The following is a 5,389-nucleotide window of genomic DNA, read 5'->3' as shown; positions in this document are numbered from 1 at the left end:
ACATATTATTGTCTTTATGTATGATGCTTATATGTGTGAATGCTTTCGATTCCATTTGCTTATAGTAGATAGATCTCTTGGCTTGATTGGTTTTTGTCCTCTGTTTATGATTGTAGGTACTTGTCGAGCAGATTAAGTTCGAGAAGGAGTGACGAGAGCCATACAAAGGAGACAAAGGGAAATAGAAATATAACAAGTAGGTCCCTTGTCTTATTTATCTTCTATAGAAAAAGGATAAACACTTTAAATCCATTGTTTTTGGTGTAGCTACCCACCTAGGGAAATTGTTTTTATCCGTAGATGCAAAATTCCACATAACAATTTGGTGAATCCGCTGGGGAATGATCATCGTTCTGGGTAGTTTACCTTCATCCTAGTACACCCTAGTAGACTTTAATTGCTTCCATTGATCTTGTTTCAACCTTTTTGAAGTGGTTTTTGGTAAAAAATGTGCTTGAAAGCCCCTAGGATGGCCTCTTTGGCACCAACGTAGGCTTGGTCAAGACACAGAGCATTGTAGAGCACCCTTGGCTTGAGGAGAGTGCTTTGAAGCGCACTGTCTCCCATTCAGGGCTGCGTTGATCCTCCTTAGGTCAAAAATCCTACCTTTGACTTGATTTTTCCCAAATTTCCTTCTGTTCATGCTTACTGAAAGATTAATGATTGTTGTGTCTCTGAAATCAATTTGTGTTTCCTTTGCTAGCCCTACTTTGGCCTTGATTGTTTAGTGTTTCTTAAATGATTTCTTTATCACTATCAATTGATTGTTAAATTTAGTTTATATTCGATTTATTTTTGTTCAAAATAAAGTGTCGTAAAAGTCTTTATTTCTTTCAAAAAGGAATTGTCGTAAAGTCTTCGTTTCATGCAAAAAGATTGATTGATTGTATGCGCATTACTTTCCTTTTGTTCATCTCAACATTAAGGGAATTGAAAAGAAAACTTGCATTTTGCATATTGTAGTTTGTGAATGCTCATAGGATTAATTTAGGGAAATTGTATTAGATGTGCTCTTTGTCCTTTGATTAAAAGAATCTGATTGCTCTATCCCTACTAGCTAAGGTTTTCATTATTCATATTGAATGAAAAGAATTCTTATCATATTAGTTGCATTCTAGGAATTTTGAAGACATCACGTGGTGGATCTTGAAAGGAAAATTCTTAATCAAGATCAACTTAAAATTAACCTCAATTAACCTAATGGAGCATTGTGACGTAACACAAAACATTTAGAGGTTCTAGGCTAAAGACAAGTTTTGGCCTCATAAAATATAGCAGTTGTCACTAACTTGTTTGCGATACATTCCAAGTGTGATGCATCATTCCACATATGTGATTATATCGTAGCTCGTCCACGTAACTTCGGGTATATAGGGCAGTGTTACAGTGTGTAAAGTATAAAGGAATGCTCTCACTGTGCGGTTTTGCATTAAACAATGCACACGGATTGGGCCTCCATGTACTTTCGGATATATATGGGAGGACTACATTAGGTTGCTATCCATCCATAGGTAACCGAGTCAGTCACCTTGTACACTGTGATACACCGAACACAGTATTCAGGGAGATTACCTGCCCGTACTTCTCAGTTCGCGGGGAGGTATTTTGTAGTTCACTGTTACTTGGTAATCCTTTTGCCTAGATCATCCCTCTTTTGTTTGTTATGTTATTTTGATTAAAATAAAATTAATTGACTGCAGATAACATCCTCCATGTCACTTCTTAGTTGATCTTAGGTTGAGACATATGGCAACGAATCTGGAATCCACCGATCAAGGAATTCCTTTTGATGGGAATCCTAGTCCTTTTCCTCCTTTCGGAAATATTGGTGCTCCTTATATGGCTACATTGTCCCTTCCAGGATTTACCATTGGCTTTCCAGTATGGTTGTTTTCAACCTCCTTGGTTCAAAATGTCATGGTTTCTTTGCAATCGAGTACTCCTCCAACTAGGCAAAATCAACCTCCAATTGATCCTAAAGTTGACCATTTGCCTTCTTCCTCCCCTTCTTCCTCTTTGCCTAGTGAAAGCATTGACACTAGTAACTAGGTGGCTAAGAAGAAGAAGAAAGGGAAGAAGAAGAAGAAGAAGAAAATTCAGCAGAGGGGCACCAAGCAACCATTGCTTTGAATGAAACTTCTGATGAGAAACCGTCCGAAAAGTCTCACAAAGTTCGATATCCACGCAAACTTTGTACAGGAGACCATATTCTTCGAAATTGTCCTGATATTCCTTAGATCTTAAAAGAATGGTCTTCTCATTCACATTGTCCTATGCCATCAACTTCTGGAGATCATGCTGATGACACACCATCAACTAGTGGTAGTAAAGTTCATGGAAATAAGGGTAAAGTTAAGTTTCCTTGTAGGTTATGTGAAGGGAATCACCCCATTCACCTTTGTCCCTATTTGGATGAAGCCAAAAAGTGTTGGATAACCATCCTGCTTCTCTGCAGCGACTTCCATATGGTTACAGGAGATCCTCCCTTAATCCTTCACTAGTTGATAAAGTGATTGACTCAAATCAACCGTCGGTCAAACCCACTCTCTCTGAACGTGAATCCCATGAATCTATACCTGACCAACCACAGGTGGAGGAAATAGTTGACCCGATTTCACCTTCATTTAATCGTACCTTTCCTGTAGAGAGTGAGTATGATACCACTCAGGTTCTTTTCGTTTCTTCAGATTCCAATGAGCGTAGAGGCAACCCTCTTGTTCGATCAAGACAGGAGGAAAATCCTCCCGTTCTCGTAACTCAAGGGAGTAGTTCTCCCGTTCTTATGTGCCTTTTCATATCATAGTACAGGTTTGTAATATGGTTGTACCTGGCACTATTATAGATGAAGGTGAATCAGTGAGTATCCTTTCCTCCACTGCTTGGCAAGCACTCGGTTTGCCGCCACGTGCCCATTACCCAAAATCTATTGGCTTTTAACAAAGGAACCAATCAACCATTAGGGATCCTTCCTCAGTTTCCTATTACTTTGGGAGGAAAAACAATTTATCTCAATGTGATGGTAGTCCCAAGCCCTTTAGATTACAATTTACTTCTTGGAGGCGACTATGTTTATGACATGGGAGCTATTGTTTCAACACTTTTTCGAGTGATGTGTTTCTCGCATGAAGGCAGAATTGTCATTGTTGACCAGCTTTCATTTCCCTGTCCAAATATGGCTTCCAATCAACCATCTTCCCTCAATGGTCCTTTTGTCCCAATGGTATCTTCCCTACCACAGGTCAATTATGTGGCAACTTGTTCCATGCCTACATCAACTGACGATCAATTCAGTGATGTTGTACATTATGTATCGAGGGCATTGGAACTAGATCTCTCTAATGAATTCCTTGCTACGAATCCCTTCCTGAGAAATTTTCTCCCATATGATGAGAACCTCTTGGAAGTCATGACCTCTTATTGGTCATGAACAAGGAATATGAGGACAGTTCCTTGTCTTGTGTCAGCCTCATTAAAAAATGAAACAAAGGTAATGAGGATAGTTCCTTGTCTTGTGTCAACCTTGTTAAAAAATGAAACAAGGAATATGAGGATAGTTCCTTGTCTTGTGTCAACCTCGTTAAAAAATGAAACAAAGGGGATGAGCATAATTCCTTGTCTTGTGTCAAGCTTGTTAAAAAATGAAACAAGGAATATGAGGATAGTTCTTTTACTGTGTCAACCTCATCAAAAAAATGAAACAGGTCCCATGAGCATTGTTCCTTGTCTTGTGTCAAGCTCATTAAAAAATGAAACAAGGAATATGAGGATAGTTCTCTTACTGTGTCAACCTCATTAAAAAATGAAACAGGTCCTAGAGCATAGTTCCTTGTCTTGTGTCAATCTCGCTAAAGAATGAAACAAGGAATCTGAGTAGAGTTCCTTGTCTTGTGTCAAGCTCATTAAAAAATGAAACAAGGTCCCCTGGAGCAAAGTTCCAATTCGAGTCTTTGATTAGATCTCGTAAAATCCCAGTCGAGTCTTTCACTTAATCTCATAAATGAACCTTCATTCCATCCACCTGATAGCCACGAGTAGTCTACTTAGGTGAATGAAATGAAGCTTGGGGGCATGCACCTAGAATCGAGTCATCATGTTGGGGGCATGTAAACCAATCTCAAGCATAGTTTTCCATTTTAAGCTTGTGTAAAAATCACACTGAATCCAAGCATAGTTTTTCGTTTCAAGCTTGTGTAAACATGAAACTGAATCCAAGCATAGTTTTCTCCCTATGGTTCAAGCTTGTGTAAAAATGAACCCACTTCCATTGTAACCCTCGTGATTACCTCTTCCGTCAGATGAGCCTTGCTTTTTCTCCTTCCATCGTCACTATTTTCTTGGCCGATCATACGCTTTCACTTGCTTGTTTTACCCTTTTGGAGGAACAGTTGCAATGAGTGGTCTTATTAGCCAACCCCTTCACTTAAATCAACATGTTTTGAGAGGTTCCAACATCACCGGAATGAGTTGCTATCCTAGACGCCACTCATTCCTCAAAGTGGAGTCCTCTTTAAGCTCTTTCCGGACTCTCGATATATGAAAAGATTACCGAGCGCTTTTCCATTTCAGCTTGTTAACGGATTGGAAATGACATCTACTCAGTATAAGTTTAAATCTTTTCTGGACTGAGATAGATTATTTATGAAAAAGGAATACGTTGATAAAACATGGTCAATAGGTTCTCTCTCGTATTATTTTACACTTTTTTAGACTTGAGAGATAAATCTATGAAAAAAAAATTGTGGAGTTTTCTTTTTGTCCCTTTTCAAACTCTCTAAACATGAAAAGGACTAAGTTATCATTGTCGTTAAACTCGTTAAAACATCAAATAGTGACAAACTTTTCCATCATGACAAGACTAAGTTCCACCTTTGCTAGACTCATTAAAACATCACATAGCGATGGATTCACCCGAAGGGTGGAATTATACAATAAGCATATGTTATCCTCCTCAAGCTTGATTAAAAATAAAGCGGTACTGGTCAACAATGACTGGGGAAAATGGGAAAAGGGCTAAACAACTTTATGGCAGCAGGTCGCTCTTGAACATGACACTTTCACTTCATCACTATGGCTACTTGGGGTTGGGTTATCTGCTTGATGGTCATCATACCTTGGTCTATCATACCATCCATTACTTTGGTTTTGGGTCAATGCTACCGATTCATTCAATGTCACCGACATGTTCAAGAGAAGTCACTCAGTTAAATTCATCCTTTGCAATACTCATAAACCTTCATTTTCATGATCGCCATTCCCGAACCTTGTGTCGTTAGTCACATTCCGTCTCCAAAAATCATTACACTCGTTTTGTGTCGTTGATGTGGGATACATCAAGGCCCTCCTGCAACGAGCCGCTTATTGTTGACATCATCACATTATCCAAGAAGTT

The sequence above is a fragment of the Pinus tabuliformis genome, chromosome 4_2 (assembly GCF_031772625.1).
Source record: "Pinus tabuliformis cultivar Carrire ecotype Pingquan chromosome 4_2, CPIR1, whole genome shotgun sequence".
NCBI lineage: Eukaryota > Viridiplantae > Streptophyta > Pinopsida > Pinales > Pinaceae > Pinus > Pinus tabuliformis.
The sequence above is the reverse complement of the archived record's forward strand: the minus strand, read 5'-3'. Positions refer to the sequence as shown.